The following is an 18,832-nucleotide window of genomic DNA, read 5'->3' on the forward strand; positions in this document are numbered from 1 at the left end:
AGGAAGAAAAAGAAAAATGATAGGACTTTGCATGCTTCTAGTGAACCTGTTATTGACACACCTGAGAATCCTAATGATATTTCTATTTTTGATGCTAAAACACAATCTGGTAATGAACATGAACCTAGTAATAATGTTAATGATGATGTTCATGTTGATGCTCAACCTAGCAATGATAATGATGTAGAGATTGAACCTGCTGTTGATCTTGATAACCCACAATCAAAGAATCAACGTTATGATAAGAAAGACTTTGTTGCTAGGAAGCACGGTAAGGAAAGAGAATTGTCGGTGTCAAAACCGGCGGATCTCGAGTAGGGGGTCCCGAATTGTGCGTCTAAGCCGGATGGTAACAGGAGGCAGGGGACATGATGTTTTACCCATGTTCGGGCCCTCTTGATGGAGGTAAAACCCTACGTCCTGCTTGATTGATATTGATGATATGGGTAGTACAAGAGTAGATCTACCACGAGATCAGAGAGGCTAAACCCTAGAAGCTAGCCTATGGTATGATTGTATGTTATTCTACGGACTAAAACCCTTCGGTTTATATAGACACCGGAGAGGGTTAGGGTTACATAAGGTCGGTTACAAAGGAGGAGATATTCATATCTGTATTGCCTAGCTTGCCTTCCACGCCAAGTAGAGTCCCATCCGGACACGAGACGAAGTCTTCAATCTTGTATCTTCATAGTCCAACAGTCCGGCCAAAGGATATAATCCGGCTTTCCGGAGACCCCCTAATCCAGGACTCCCTCAAGAACCATGGGTTCAGAAACCCACGCCTTTTCCTCCTAAACCATCCAAGAAAAAGGATGATGAGGATTTTGAGCGCTTTGCTGAAATGATTAGACCTATCTTCTTGCGTGTGCGTTTGACTGATATGCTCAAAATGAATCCTTATGCTAAGTATATGAAAGAAATTTTTACTAATAAAAGAAAGATACCGGAAGCTGAAATTTCCACCATGATTGCTAATTATACTTTTAAAGGTGGAATACCTAAGAAACTAGGAGATCCCGGAGTACCAACTATACCATGCTCCATTAAAAGAAACTATGTTAAAACTGCTTTATGTGATCTTGGACCCGGTGTTAGTGTTATGCCTCTCTCTTTATATCGTAGGCTTGATTTGAATAAGTTGACACCTACTGAAATATCTTTGCAAATGGCTGATAAATCAACTGCTATACCTGTCGGTATTTGTGAGGATGTGCCTGTTGTGGTTGCAAACGTTACTATTTTAACGGACTTTGTTATTCTTGATATTCCTGAGGACGATAGTATGCCTATTATTCTTGGAAGACCCTATTTGAATACTGCAGGGGCTGTTATTGATTGCACCAAAGGCAATGTCACTTTTCATGTTAATGGCAATGAGCATACGATACACTTTCCGAGGAAACAACCTCAAGTTCATAGTATAAACTCTATAGGAAAATTTCCATCAATTATTTTTGGTGGTTTTAAATTTCCTCTTCCTACTGTCAAGAAGAAATATGAAATTCTTATTATGGGGGATGTGCATATCCCCGTTGAGGTAACCTAGTGTTATTCGAAAGTTCACCGGTTCCATGTTATTCGGAATGAGTTTGTTAACAAGACCTGATCAATCTTGTTAGTGGATTCCTTTTGATGAACATGAGATGGATGAATTTAGAAAACACAACTCTTTGTACCCTCTTTTTACTTTCTGTTATTTATATTAAATCAAGCAAAATAGTAATTTCTGTCTGTTTTTTGAATTATCCATGTAATAAAAAATACTCCGAAAATAAAAGTTCTCCAAATGCCCTGAAATTTAAATATGATTTTTTCTGGAATATTTGAGAATATCTGGCACTGAGAACACAGCACGGGGACCAAGCACCTGGCCACGAGGGTGGTGTTGAGGAATGTAGTAATTTCAAAAAAATTCCTACGCACACACAAGATCATGGTGATGCATAGCAACAAGAGGGGAGAGTGATGTCTACGTACTCTCGTAGACCGGCAACTGAAGCGTTGAAACAACATAGAGGAAGTAGTCGTACGTCTTCCCGATCTGACCGATCCAAGTACCGAACGTACGGCACCTCTGAGTTCTGCACACGTTCAACTCGGTGACGTCTCTCGAGCTCCGATCCAGCCGAGTGTTGAGGGAGAGTCTCGTCAGCATGACGGCGTGATGACGGTGATGATGTTCTACCGACGCAGGGCTTCGCCTAAGCACCGCTACGATATGACCGAGGTGGAATATGGTGGAAGGGGGCACCGCACACGGCTAAGGAACGATCACGAAGATCAACTTGTGTGTCATGGGGTGCCCCCTGCCCCGTATATAAAGGAGGGAGGGGGGAGGTGCGGCCGGCCCCTAGGGGTGCGCCTGGAGGAGTCCTACTCCCACCGGCAGTAGGACTCCCCCCCCCTTGCCTTGTTGGAGAAGGAAAGGGGAAGGGGGAAGAGGAAAGGGGGGCGCCCCCCCCCTTCCTTATCCTATTTGGACTAAGGGGGGAGGGGGCGCGCGGCCTGCCCTGGCCGGCCCTCCTCTTCTCCCTTAGGGCCCATGTAGGCCCATTAACCCCCGGGGGGGTCTGGTAACCCCCGGTACTCCGGTAAAATACCGATTTCACCCGGAACAATTCCGATATCCAAATATAGGCTTCCAATATATCAATCTTTATGTCTCGACCATTTCGAGACTCCTTGTCATATCCGTGATCACCTCAGGGACTCCGAACAACCTTCGGTACATCAAAACACAAAAACCCTAATTACGATCGTCACCAAACTTTAAGCGTGCGGACCCTACGGGTTCGAGAACTATGTAGACATGACCGAGACACGTATCCGGTCAATAACCAATAGCGAAACCTGGATGCTCATATTGGTTCCTACGTTATCGGTCAAACCGCATAACAACATACGTTGTTCCCTTTATCGGTCAAACCGCATAACAACATACGTTGTTCCCTTTGTCATCGGTATGTTACTTGCCCGAGATTCGATCATCGGTATTCCAATACCTAGTTCAATCTCGTTACCGGCAAGTCTCTTTACTCGTTCCGTAATACATCATTCCGCAACTAACTCATTAGTTGCAATGCTTGCAAGGCTTAAGTGATGTGCATTACCGAGTGGGCCCAGAGATACCTCTCTGACAATCGGAGTGACAAATCCTAATCTCGAAATACGCCAACCCAACAAGTACCTTCGGAGACACCTGTAGAGCACCTTTATAATCACCCAGTTACATTGTGACGTTTGGTGGCACACAAAGTGTTCCTCCGGTAAACGGGAGTTGCATAATCTCATAGTCATAGGAACATGTATAAGTTATGAAGAAAGCAATAGCAACAAACTAAACGATCAAGTGCTAAGCTAACGGAATGAGTCAAGTCAATCACATCATTCTCCTAATGATGTGATCCCGTTAATCAAATGAGAACTCATGTCTATGGTTAGGAAACATAACCATCTTTGATCAACGAGCTAGTCAAGTAGAGGCATACTAGTGACACTCTGTTTGTCTATGTATTCACACATGTATTATGTTTCCGGTTAATACAATTATAGCATGAATAATAAACATTTATCATGATATAAGGAAATAAATAATAACTTTATTATTGCCTCTAGGGCATATTTCCTTCAGTCTCCCACTTGCACTACAGTCAATAATCTAGATTACACAGTAATGATTCTAACACCCATGGAGCCTTGGTGCTGATCATGTTTTGCTCGTGGAAGAGGCTTAGTCAGCGGGTCTGCAACATTCAGATCCGTATGTATCTTGCAAATTTCTATGTCTCCCACTTGGACTAAATCCCGAATTGAATTGAATCGTCTCTTGATGTGCTTGGTTCTCTTGTAAAATCTGGATTCCTTCGCCAAGGCAATTGCACCAGTATTGTCACAAAAGATTTTCATTGGACCCGATGCACTAGGTATGACACCTAGATCGGATATGAACTCCTTCATTCAGACTCCTTCATTTGCTGCTTCCGAAGCAGCTATGTACTCCGCTTCACATGTAGATCCCGCCACGGCGCTTTGTTTAGAACTGCACCAACTGACAGCTCCACCGTTCAGTATAAACACGTATCCGGTTTGTGATTTAGAATCATCCGGATCAGTGTCAAAGGTTGCATCAACGTAACCATTTACGATGAGCTCTTTGTCACCTCCATATATGAGAAACATATCCTTAGTCCTTTTCAGGTACTTCGGGATGTTCTTGACCGCTGTCCAGTGATCCACTCCTGGATTACTTTGGTACCTCCCTGCTAGACTTATAGCAAGGCACACATCAGGTCTGGTACACAGCATTGCATACATGATAGAGCCTATGGCTGAAGCATAGGGAACATCTTTCATTTTCTCTCTATCTTCGGCGGTGGTCGGACATTGAGTCTTACTCAACTTCACACCTTGTAACACAAGCAAGAACCCTTTCTTTGCTTGATCCATTTTGAACTTCTTCAAAACTTTGTCAAGGTATGTGCTTTGTGAAAGTCCAATTAAGCGTATCGATCTATCTCTATAGATCTTAATGCCCAATATGTAAGCAGCTTCACTGAGGTCTTTCATTGAAAAACTCTTATTCAAGTATCCCTTTATGCTATCCAGAAATTCTATATCATTTCCAATCAGTAATATGTCATCCACATATAATATCAGAAATGCTACAGAGCTCCCACTCACTTTCTTGTAAATACAGGCTTCTCCAAAAGTCTATACAAAACCAAATGCTTTGATCACACTATCAAAGCATTTATTCCAACTCCGAGAGGCTTGCACTAGTCCATAAATGGATCGCTGGATCTTGCACACTTTGTTAGCTCCCTTTGGATCAACAAAACCTTCTGGTTGCATCATATACAACTCTTCTTCCAGAAATCCATTCAGGAATGCAGTTTTGACATCCATCTGCCAAATTTCATAATCATAAAATGTGGCAATCGCTAACATGATTCGGACAGACTTAAGCATCGCTACGGGTGAGAAGGTCTCATCACAGTCAATCCCTTGAACTTGTCGAAAACCTTTCGCAACAAGTCGAGCTTTGTAGACAGTAACATTACCGTCAGCGTCAGTCTTCTTCTTGAAGATCCATTTATTCTCAATTGCTTGCCGATCAACGGGCAAGTCAACCAAAGTCCAGACTTTGTTCTCATACATGGATCCCATCTCAGATTTCATGGCTACTAGCCATTTTGTGGAATCTGGGCTCACCATCGCTTCTTCATACTTCGTAGGTTCATCATGATCTAGTAGCATGACTTCCAGAACAGGATTACCGTACCACTCTGGTGCGGATCTTACTCTGGTTGATCTACGAGGTTCGGTAGTAAATTGATCTGAAGTTTCATGATCATTATCATTAGCTTCCTCACTAATTGGTATAGGTGTCACAGAAACCGGTTTCTGTGATGTACTACTTTCCAATCAGGGAGCAGGTACAGTTACCTCATCAAGTTCTACTTTCCTCCCACTCACTTCTTTCGAGAGAAACTCCTTCTCTAGAAAGGATCCATTCTTAGCAACGAATGTCTTGCCTTCGGATCTGTGATAGAAGGTGTACCCAACAGTCTCCTTTGGGTATCCTATGAAGACACATTTCTCCGATTTGGGTTCGAGCTTATCAGGTTGAAGCTTTTTCACATAAGCATCGCAGCCCCAAATTTTTAGAAACGACAACTTTGGTTTCTTGCCAAACCACAGTTCATAAGGCGTCATTTCAACGGATTTCGATGGTGCCCTATTTAACGTGAATGCAGCCGTCTCTAAAGCATAACCCCAAAGCGATAGCGGTAAATCAGTAAGAGACATCATAGATCACACCATATCTAATAAAGTACGATTACGACGTTCGGACACACCATTACGCTGTGGTGTTCCGGGTGGCGTGAGTTGCGAAACTATTTCGCATTGTTTCAAATGTAGACCAAACTCGTAACTCAAATATTCTCCTCCATGCATCATAGAAACTTTATTTTCTTGTTACGATGATTTTCAACTTCACTCTGAAATTCTTTGAACTTTTCAAATGTTTCAGACTTATGCTTCATTAAGTAGATATACCCATATCTGCTTAAATCATCTGTGAAGGTGAGAAAATAATGATATCCGCCACGAGCCTCAACGTTCATCGGACCACATACATCTGTATGTATGATTTCCAATAAATTTGTTGCTCTCTCCATAGTACCGGAGAACGGCATTTTAGTCATCTTGCCCATGAGGCACGGTTCGCAAGTACCAAGTGATTCATAATCAAGTGATTCCAAAAGTCCATTAGTATGGAGTTTCTTCATGCGCTTTACACCGATATGACCTAAACGGCGGTGCCACAAATAAGTTGCACTATCATTATCAACTCTGCATCATTTGGCTTCAACATTATGAATATGTGTATCACTACTATCGAGATTCATCAGAAATAGACCACTCTTCAAGGGTGCATGACCATAAAAGATATTTCTCATATAAATAGAACAACCATTATTCTCTGATTTAAATGAATAACTGTCTCGCATCAAACAAGATCTAGATATAATGTTCATGCTCAACGCTGGCACCAAATAACAATTATTTAGGTCTAATACTAATCCTGAAGGTAGATGTAGAGGTAGCGTGCCGACTGCGATCACATCGACTTTGGAACCATTTCCCACGCGCATCGTCACCTCGTCCTTCGCCAGTGTTCACTTAATCCGTAGTCCCTGTTTCGAGTTGCAAATATTAGCAACAGAACCAGTATCAAATACCCAGGTGCTACTGCGAGCTCTAGTAAGGTACACATCAATAACATGTATATCACATATACCTTTGTTCACCTTGCCATCCTTCTTATCCGCCAAATACTTGGGGCAGTTCTGCTTCCAGTGTACAGTCTGCTTGCAGTAGAAGCACTCAGTTTCAGGCTTAGGTCCAGATTTGGGTTTCTTCTCCTGAGCAGCAACTTGCTTGCTATTCTTCTTGAAGTTCCCCTTCTTCTTCCCTTTGCCCTTTTTCTTGAAACTGGCGGTCTTGTTGACCATCAACACTTGATGCTCCTTCTTGATTTCTACCTCCGCAGCCTTTAGCATTGCGAAGAGCTCGGGAATCGTCTTATCCATCCCTTGCATGTTATAGTTCATCACGAAGCTCTTGTAGCTTGGTGGAAGTAATTGAAGAACTTTGTCAATGACACTATCAACAGGAAGATTAACTCCCAGTTGAGTCAAGTGATTATGATACCCAGACATTTTGAGTATATGTTCACTGACAGAACTATTCTCTTCCATCTTGCAGCTATAGAACTTATTGGAGACTTCATATCTCTCAATCCGAGCATTTTCTTGAAACATTAACTTCAACTCCTGGAACATCTCATATGCTCCATGACATTCAAAACGTCGTTGAAGTCCCGATTCTAAGCCGTAAAGCATGGCACACTGAACTATCGAGTAGTCATCAGCTTTGCTCTGCCAGACGTTCATAACATCTGGTGTTGCTCCAGCAGCAGGCCTGGCACCCAGCGGTGCTTCTAGGACATAATTCTTCTGTGCAGCAATGAGGATAATCCTCAAGTTATGGACCCAGTCCATGTAATTGCTACCATCATCTTTCAACTTTGCTTTCTCAAGGAACGCATTAAAATTCAACGGAACAACAGCACAGGCGATCTATCTACAATCAAACATAGACAAGCAAGATACTATCAGGTACTAAGTTCATGATAAATTTAAGTTCAATTAATCATATTACTTAAGAACTCCCACTTAGAAAGACATCCCTCTAATCTTCTAAGTGATCACATGATCCAAATCAACTAAACCATAACCGATCATCACGTGAAATGGAGTAGCTTTCAATGGTGAACATCAATATGTTGATCATATCTACTATATGATTCAAGCTCGACCTTTCGATCTCAGTGTTCTGAGGCCATATCTGCATATGCTAGGCTCGTCAAGTTTAACCTGAGTATTCTGTGTGTGCAAAACTGGCTTGCACCCGTTGTAGATGGACGTAGAGCTTATCACACCCGATCATCACGTGGTGTCTGGGCACGACGAACTTTGGCAACGGTGCATACTCAGGGAGAACACTTTTATCTTGAAATTTAGTGAGAGATCAAGTTATAATGCTACCGTCAATCAAAGCAAGATAAGATGCATAAAAGATAAACATCACATGCAATCAATATAAGTGATATGATATGGCCATCATCATCTTGTACTTGTGATCTCCATCTCCGAAGTACCTTCATGATCACCATCGTCACCGGTGCGACACCTTGATCTTCATCGTAGCATCGTTGTCGTCTCACCAACCTTATGCTTCAACAACTATCGCTACCGCTTAGTGATAAAGTAAAGCATTACAGGGTGATTGCATTGCATACAATAAAGAGACAACCATATGGCTCCTGCCAGTTGTCGATAACTCAGTTACAAAACATGATCATCTCATACAATAAAATATAGCATCATGTCTTGACCATATCACATCACAACATGCCCTGCAAAAACAAGTTAGACGTCCTCTACTTTGTTGTTGCAAGTTTTACGTGGCTGCTACGGGCTTAGCAAGAAACGTTCTTACCTACGCATCAAAACCACAACGATAGTTTGTCAAGTTGGTGCTGTTTTAACCTTCGCAAGGATCGGGCGTAGCCACACTCGGTTCAACTAAAGTTGGAGAAACTGACACCTACCAGCCACCTGTGTGCAAAGCACGGCGATGAAACCAGTCTCGCTTAAGCGTACGCGTAATGTCGGTCCGGGCCGCTTCATCCAACAATACCGCCGAACCAAAGTATGACATGCTGGTAAGCAGTATGACTTATATCGCCCACAACTCACTTGTGTTCTACTCGTGCATAACATCAACGCATAAAACCTGGCTCGGATGCCACTGTTGGGGAACGTAGTAATTTCAAAAAAATCCTACGCACACGCAAGATCATGGTGATGCATAGCAACGAGAGGGTAGAGTGATGTCTACGTACCCTTGTAGACCGGAAACGGAAGTGTTGACACAACATAGAGGAAGTAGTCGTACGTCTTCCCGATCTGACCGATCCAAGTACCGAACGTACGGCACCTCCGAGTTCTGCACATGTTCAACTCGGTGACGTCTCTCGAGCTCTGATCCAGCCGAGTGTTGAGGGAGAGTTTCGTCAGCACGACGGTGTGATGACGGTGATGATGTTCTACTGACGCAGGGCTTCGCCTAAGCACCGCTACGATATGACCGAGGTGGAATATGGTGGAAGGGGGCACCGCACACGGCTAAGGAACGATCACGAAGATCAACTTGTGTGTCATGGGGTGCCCCCTGCCCCATATATAAAGGAGGAAGGGGGGAGGTGCGACCGGCCCCTAGGGGTGCGCCTGGAGGAGTCCTACTCCCACCAGGAGTAGGACTCCCCCCTCTTGCCTTGTTGGAGAAGGAAAGGGGAAGGGGGGAAGAGGAAAGGGGGGCGCCCCCCCCCCCTTCCTTATCCTATTTGGACTAAGGGGGGAGGGGGAGCGCGGCCTGCCCTGGCCGGCCCTCCTCTTCTCCCTTAGGGCCCATGTAGGCCCATTAACCCCCGGGGGGGTCTGGTAACCCCCGGTACTCCGGTAAAATCCTGATTTCACCCGGAACAATTCCGATATCCAAATATAGGCTTCCAATATATCAATCTTTATGTCTCGACCATTTTGAGACTCCTTGTCATATCCGTGATCACCTCAGGGACTCCGAACAACCTTCGGTACATCAAAACACAAAAACCCTAATTACAATCGTCACCAAACTTTAAGCGTGCGGACCCTACGGGTTCGAGAACTATGTAGACATGACCGAGACACGTATCCGGTCAATAACCAATAGCGAAACCTGGATGCTCATATTGGTTCCTACATATTCTACGAAGATCTTTATCGGTCAAACCGCATAACAACATACGTTGTTCCCTTTGTCATCGGTATGTTACTTGCCCGAGATTCAATCGTCGATATTCCAATACCTAGTTCAATCTCGTTACCGGCAAGTCTCTTTACTCGTTCTATAATACATCATTCCGCAACTAACTCATTAGTTGCAATGCTTGCAAGGCTTAAGTGATGTGCATTACCGAGTGGGCCCAGAGATACCTCTCCGACAATCGGAGTGACTAATCATAATCTCGAAATACGCCAACCCAACAAGTACCTTCGGAGACACCTGTAGAGCACCTTTATAATCACCCAGTTACGTTGTGATGTTTGGTGGCACACAAAGTGTTCCTTCGGTAAACGGGAGTTGCTTAATCTCATAGTCATAGGAACATGTATAAGTTATGAAGAAAGCAATAGCAACAAACTAAACGATCAAGTGCTAAGCTAACGGAATGGGTCAAGTCAATCACATCATTCTCCTAATGATGTGATCCCGTTAATCAAATGACAACTCATGTCTATGGTTAGGAAACATAACCATCTTCGATCAACGAGCTAGTCAAGTAGAGGCATACTAGTGACACTCTGTTTGTCTATGTATTCACACATGTATTATGTTTCCGGTTAATACAATTATAGCATGAATAATAAACATTTATCATGATATAAGGAAATAAATAATAACTTTATTATTGCCTCTAGGGCATATTTCCTTCAGGTGGAGGGCGCGCCCCCTGCCTCGTGGGCCCATGGTGCATCCCCTCCACTTATTCCAGCTACTACACACTCCTTCTTCCTCCCACAAACACCACTAACCAGCTCAAACCCGAGTCCAAGCTCATTTTGCTGCCATTTTCGATCTCCTTGCTCAAAGCATCTCTCACAAAACTGCTTTGGGGGATTGTTCCTTGGTATGTGATTCCTCTAATGGTCCAATTAGTTTTTGTTCTAGTGCTTTATTCATTGCATATTTTTGCTGCTTAGGTGACCCTGTTCTTGAGCTTGCATGTCAAATTTATATGGTCAAAAGTAGTTTTGATGCATGATATTGCCTCTAGGCACTTGTAGGAGTAGTTGCTATCAATATTGTTGAGTTTGGTTCACTTTTATTTTGAAGTTACTAAAATTTCAAAAAAAATTCACAGGAGGAAATATGCTTAGGAAAATGTACCAAGGTGATCCTTCAAGGAAGCAAGGACCCAGGCTCGCAATGCGTGATGCCGACGAAGAACCACCGAGGGAAGCTCAAGTGCGGGCTTGTGAATGGCCTTCAGAGGACTTTATGGATCGAACAGGAATCAAGGAAGAATTTAACGCATATGTGCGTAATGCTGATCTTGAGAGCTTCGAGGCAGACAAATGCCGCCAGTACTACTATCTCACTGATTCCTTTGTGAGGAGGTTTGAATTTTCATCGTCACACAATTCTCAAACTGCCCTATTTGGTCTCTATGAAAATTCTTATACTATGGACTTAGAGGATTTTAACACTGCTTGCAAACTTCCACAATGGGGTAGTCCTAATGAACCTCACAAATCTGAATTTAGAGATTTTCTTACTAGTATAACTGTGGGGGAATCTAGAGACATAACACAAGCTACCATAGGGAGCATTCATTTTCCTGTGATACATTATTTTGCTCTCTTCATAGGTAGGTGCATAAATGGTAAGGATGAAGCATGTCACATGTGTGTCCCTGATCTCAGTGTTCTCAGGAGTGATGTATTAGAAGATAGACATTATAATTTGGGAGCCATTGTTGCATGTAGGTTGCATAATAATAGATTTAGTGGAGATTTCCTCGGTGGAATTTATGCAACCCGTCTAGCTAATTTTCTTGGTGTGCCCATACGTGGGTATGATATTGAGTTGCCTCCTATTTATTTGGATTATGAGGCCATGGTTCGTCATCAGTTTGTTGAGAGGAACGATCAGTTCCTCCAGTATTGACTAATCTTTGACAGACGACGCACCTATCACGTCGCTCTCCTTACTCCTGCTTTCTTTGACTTTTAGGCAAAAGGGAGATATGTTATAACCAGGGAGGAGGCGGACGAGTATAAGAGGAGGACGGAGACAGCCCATCTCCAAGCGGCAGCTCATGAGGCAATAGCTACTGCATCTCAGTACGACCCCAGCTACAACTTTGGATATCCGCCAGGCCAGCCGTGGCCATAGACCAACTTAGGCCAAAAGCCTAAGCTTGGGGGAGTACGTATTTCTCACCGACATTACATTCACGTTCATACACTCATTGCTAGTTGTCGGTGCTCATACTTTTTCATTGTATCATCCATGCTAGTTTATTTTCCTTTTTATGCCTTCTTCTTGTGTGTTTAATAAACCTTCATAAAAACAAAAAAAATAGTTATAGCTTTTAATTAGTTTACTTTCCATGCTTGTAGTGGTAATTAAAAAGAAAACCTAAAAATATTTCTCGTTCTTCTTTTGCTTACTGGGAGCTTTCTCGTGTAAATAGTTTTATTTCGTTTCTTTCCTTTGGGGGTCGAGAGGAGAAGACCATAATTAAAATGTTAAAGTGGCTCTTATATGCATTATCATTGATCTGACAAAGAACCCATATTACCTTGTCTTCTCTCATGAATTGAATGCTTGCAGATTCTAGCTTAGTCCATTGCACGTGCACTATTATTATTATCCACACTATTCGGTCGTGCAAGTGAAATGCAATAATGATGATTATATGATGAACTTATTGAGATGAGAAAAGCTAGTATGAACTCGACCTCTCTTGTTTTTGTAAATATAATTAGTTCATCGTTCCTGATTCAGCCTATTATGAAAAAACATGTTTGCACTCACAATTAGAGATTATAGTTGCTTATGCCATGCTTAATTAGCTAGGAGCTTATAATGGTTTACCTTGCGTGCCAACATGCTATTAAAATGGTTGTGATGTGGTATGATAGGGTGGTATCCTCTTTTGAACGATTCGAGCGGCTTGACTTGGCACATGTTCACGCATGTAGTTGAAACAAAATCAACATAGCCTCTATGATATTTATGTTCATGGTGCATTATATCCTACTCATGCTTGCATTCGGTGTTGATTAATTTTAATGCATGTTCATGACTATTGTCGCTCTCTAGCCGGTCGCTTCCCAGTCTTTTGCTAGCCTTCACATGTACTAAGTGGGAATACTGCTTGTGCATCCAATTCCATAAACCCCAAAGTTATTCCATATGAGTCCACCATACCTACCTATATACAGTATCTACATGCCGTTCCAAGTAAATTTCGATGTGCCAAACTCTAAACCTTCAAATAAACATTCTGTTTTGTATGCTCAAATAGCTCATGTATCAACTAGGGCTGTCTGTATCTTCCATGTTAGGTGGGTTATTCTCAAGAGGAGTGGACTCCGCTCCTCACTCACGAGAAACTGGATGGTCACCCGGATGCCCAGTCCCATGCTTTATGCAAATCAAATCAAAATAACTGCAAACAAAACTCCCCCGGGACTCTTGTTAGTTGGAGGCACTCGTTGTTTCGAGCAAGCCATGGACTGATGCTTGTTGGTGGAGGGGGAGTATAAACTTTACCGTTCTATTTGGGAACCGCCTATAATGTGTGTAGCATGGAAGATATCGCCATCTCCTGGTTGTTATGTTGACAATAAAAGTATACCGCTAAAAATATTATTCATCTCTATTTCAAAACCGAGCTCTGGCACCTCTACAAATCCCTGCTTCCCTCTGTGAAGGGTCTATCTATTTACTTTTATGTTGAGTCATCATCTTCTTATTAAAAAGCACCAGTTGGAGAGCATCGCTGTCATTTGCATCCATTACTGTTAATTTACATTGAGTATGACTTGACTAGATCTCTTTTACCATGAATTATAATGTCTAGTCAGTCCTTGATCTTTAAAAGTGCTCTGCATTTATCTTTTGCGGTCTCAGAAAGGGCTAGCGAGATACCATCTTCTTATATCATATCATGATTGTTTTGAGAAAGTGTTGTCATCTGAGATTTATTATTATTGCTCGCTAGTTCATTATGCCATTGATATGAGTAAACATGACACCTAAATGTTATCGTGAATATGGTTAGTTCATAATCTTTGCTGAAAACTTGAATGCTGGCTTTACATATTTACAACAACAAGAGCAAACAGAGTTTGTAAAAGTTCTTCTTTATCACTTTCAGTTTATCAACTGAATTGCTTGAGGACAAGCAAAGGTTTAAGCTTGGGGGAGTTGATACGTCTCCGTCGTATCTATTTTTCCAAACACTTTTGCCCTTGTTTTGGACTCTAACTTGCATGATTTGAATGGAACTAACCCGGACTGGCGTTGTTTTCAGCAGAATTGCCATGGTGTTATTTTTGTGTAGAAATAAAAGTTCTCGGAATGACCTGAAAATCAACGAAGAATTATTTTGGAATATATAATAAATATTGGAAGGAAGATCCACGTTAGGGGGTGCCCCACCTGTCCACGAGGGTGGGGGCGCACCTGCCCCCCTGGGCGCGCCCCCTGCCTCGTGGGCCCCCTGACGCTCCACCGACCTCAACCTGGACTCCATATATTCACTTTCGGGAGAAAAAAACAAGGAGAAGGATTCATCGCGTTTTATGATACGGAGCCGCCGCCAAGCCCTAAACTCTCTCGGCAGGGCTGAGGCTGATCTGGAGTCCGTTCGGGGCTCCGGAGAGGGGAATCCGTCGCCATCGTCATCATCAACCATCCTCCATCACCAATTTCATGATGCTCACCGTCGTGCGTGAGTAATTCCATCGTAGGCTTGCTAGACGGTGATGGGTTGGATGAGATTTGTCATGTAATCGAGTTAGTTTTGTTAGGGTTTGATCCCTAGTATCCACTATGTTCTGAGATTGATGTTGCTATGACTTTGCTATGCTTAATGCTTGTCACTAGGGCCCGAGTGCCACTTTGCTATGCTTAATGCTTGTCACTAGGGCCCGAGTGCCATGATTTCAGATCTAAACATATTATGTTTTCATCAATATATGAGAGTTCTTGATCCTATCTTGCAAGTCTATAGTCACCTATTATGTGTTATGATCTGTTAACCCCGAAGTGACAATAATCAGGATACTTACCGGTGATGACCGTAGTTTGAGGAGTTCATGTATTCACTATGTGTTAATGCTTTGTTTCGGTACTCTATTAAAAGGAGGCCTTAATATCCCTTAGTTTCCAATAGGACCCCGCTGCCACGGGAGGGTAGGACAAAAGATGTCATGCAAGTTCTTTTCCATAAGCATGTATGACTATATTCGGAATACATGCCTACATTACATTGATGAACTGGAGCTAGTTCCATGTCACCCTAGGTTATGACTGTTACAAGATGAACCGTATCCGGAATAATTCTCCATCACCGATCCATTGCCTACGAGCTTTCCATATATTGTTCTTCACTTATTTACTTTTCCATTGCTATTGTTATCATCACTACAAAATACCAAAAATATTACTTTTGCTACCATTACCTTTTACTATCATTGTCACTACTATCATATTACTTTCCTACTAAACACTTTGCTGCGGATATTAAGTTTCCAGGTGTGGTTGAATTGACAACTCAGCTGCTAATACTTGAGAATATTCTTTGGCTCCCCTTATGTCGAATCAATAAATTTGGGTTGAATACTCTACCCTCGAAAACTGTTGTGATCCCCTATACTTGTGGGTTATCACCCCCCCCCCCTCACTAGGAAAGGGGGGGCGCCACTTCCACTTGTGCCCTTGTGGCCCAAGTTGCCTTCCACCTCTTGCCCTTTTAGGCCCGTTGATATTTTAATTAAATATAAAATGTTCTAAATAATTTTAGACCATTATATATATATATATATATATATATATAATTTAACATCCTCGAAAACATTTTCCACCCATATATAATTAATTGGTAATACTCGGTATTACCCGATATTCACCTGACCCGGAAACGCTTTCGGAACCTCTCGAAACTATTCGGGATATTGATGAAACAATTCCACAAATATATTCTCATCACTGCCATCGTACTAACACTCAGCAGATCGTGATTACCTTAAGCTTGTGACCCTGTAGGTTCGGTAAATCATAGACATGAATGAAACTCCTTTGTTCAATGACCAATAGCGGAACCGTGGACATCCATATCGGTCCCTATGATTACACGAATGATGTTCAAGTGAACCTTTGGTTATCATGTGATGTTCCCTTTGCTTCGCGATACTTTACAAAACCCGGTGTGCATCGGCATGCTTCAGAGTCATCACCATGCTCAGTATACCGTTGCTACCATTACCAATTTTGTTCTTCTTTCTCGTTGACGTGTTTAGGCATACCCGTGACGTAGTCAACTATGTCTGGCCAGACGATGATGGATGTCATCACACCGAGGGGGCCCTAATAATATATCTCCATCATCGGAGGAGCAAATCCCACTCTCGAGTTGTCCGGTCACTTGTCAAACTTTCCTGTGAGCCTGAAAATTATCGTTATGATCACCTTGTTACAAATGACGTTTGAGCAACCCCAAATCCCACTATCCAGTAGGAACTGACTGAGACACTCTCGTGGTATGAGGAACTAAAACACATGCTAACACTCCGTGTTATAACAAATGATTTCAGACGATATGATCACATAGTATAACAAACAAGTATTGGGTCGATTCAATACGATCGTTCTTCTAACGTCATATCCTCAATGTTGTTTTAGGACTATCGTTACACTTAACGATATCCTAAGATCCGGAAAACGTGATCACCAACAACACTTGAGCTGGTCTTAGAGGCGAGACCGGGAACCTATTGTTTACTGTTTATCATTTCACCTGTGCATATGAGTTTTCCACTGAATTGCATATTCCAGGATCATAGCAGTTATAGCATGAAATGTAAACTCTTAGTTATGAATAACGGAAATATAATAATACAATATTATTGCCTCTAGGGCATATTTTGAACAAGAAGCAGTACAGTAGATGGAAGTGTTTCCCTCAGTGAGAACCAAGGTTATCGAGCCAATAGGAGAACCAAGCAAATTCCCTTTGACAACACCTACACACACAAAAGCAAATACTTGCACCCAACGCGGGCAAGAGGGTTGTCAATCCCCTTGAACTCACTACTTGCAAGGATTAATTCTGATAGTGATGGATAGATAAAAGGAGAAGTAAAACAAAAATAAAAAAATTGCAACAAGGTATTTTTGGTTTTAATAATATGATAAAGGTAGACCCGGGGGCCATAGTTTTCACTATAGGTTTATCTCTTGAACACATAGCATACAGTGGGTAAACAAATTACTGTTGGGCAATTGATAGAAAAGCGCATAATTATGACGTTATTCATGGCAATGATCATTTATATAGGCATCACGTTCGTGACAAGTAGACCGACTCCTGCCTGCATATACTACTATTACTCCACCAATCGACCTCTATCCAGCATGCATCTATGGTATTAAGTTCATAACAAACAGAGTAACGCTTTAAGCAAGATGACATGTTGTACATAAAGTAAACCCAGTCAATATTGAATAAACCAAATCGTTTTATCCTTAATGGAGACAATACAATACGTGCCTCACTACTCCTTCTGCCACTAGGTGAGGACACCGCAAGATTGAACCCATCACAAAGCACCTCTCCCACTGAAGATAAATCAATCTAGTTGTCCAAAACAAACGGATAGATCAGAGAGAAATACAAAGCTATAACAATCATGCATAATAAATTTCAGAAAAGACTCAATTACTTTCAATGAATAATCTGATCATAAACCCATAATTCATCGGATCCCAACAAACACACCACAAAAGAAGATTACATCAGATAGAACTCCAAGAAGATCGAGGAGAACATGGTATTGAAGATCAGAGAGAAGAAGCCATCTAGCTACTAGCTATGGACCCATATGTTTGTGGTAAACTACTCACGCATCATCGGAAGGCAGCGAGGATGATGTACAAGCTCTCTGTGACCGATTCCCCCTCCACTAGAGTACCCAAAAGGCCTCCAGATGGGATCGCAGATGAACAAAAGCTTGCGGCGACGGAAAGTATTCGAGTAGCTCTCTGTTGGCTTGGGAATATTTGTGAATTTATAGGGTTGGGATTAGGTCAAACGGAATTGTGTGGGGCCCACGAGCTCAGGGGCGTGCCCTGTGAGCTCGTGGCTCTCTCATAGCTCTTCTGGCCTCCTCCCGAAGCATCTAGGGTCCCTTCTGGTCCAGAAAAAATAACAGTAAAGGTTCATCGCGTTTGGACTTCGTTGGTACTGATTTTATGAAAAGCAAAAAAACAGGAACTAGCACTAGGCACTGAGTTAATAGGTTAGTCCCAAAAAATGATATAAAATAGCATATAAAGCATCCAAGATTTATAATATAATAGCATGAAACAATCAAAAATTATAGATACGTTGGAGACGTATCAGTAATCATAAGTAGGTTGTTTGTTCAAGTAATCATACGTTGGAGTATCGCTTCTGTTTTTTTGCCACGACTTCTAGGAATGTTCATTCATGATAAATTTTTGCAAGCACATAGAACATTTGTCAAAGGTTGCCACAGGAAAAACAGAATTTGTTTTATTTTATTTTACTATTTTTCGATTTTACTGTTCACGAGGAGCATTTGAGCTCGAGTGCAAATACTCCGAGTCCCGATGAACAAGGGAACCTTCTAGAAGAGAAGCCCACCAACTCGTTGGATGCAGCTGCGAGGAACAAGATTTCAAAAGTGCGCAACAAAAGTTGGAAGATCCAATTCAAAGAGCGACGCAATCATATGAAGGCATGGAATTTTTAGTATCAAGTGTGTTGAGCATTAAGGAGCCTTTGAACCAAATGGTTCCTAATGCAGTTAGACACCCTAGGCAAGAGGAATAAAAGGCATTTATTGGTTGCAACATTCCTACTCAAATTGATATACAGCCGCCAAATGATGCTCATTCG

Source organism: Triticum dicoccoides, chromosome 3A (genome assembly GCF_002162155.2).
Source record: "Triticum dicoccoides isolate Atlit2015 ecotype Zavitan chromosome 3A, WEW_v2.0, whole genome shotgun sequence".
NCBI classification, from domain to species: domain Eukaryota; kingdom Viridiplantae; phylum Streptophyta; class Magnoliopsida; order Poales; family Poaceae; genus Triticum; species Triticum dicoccoides.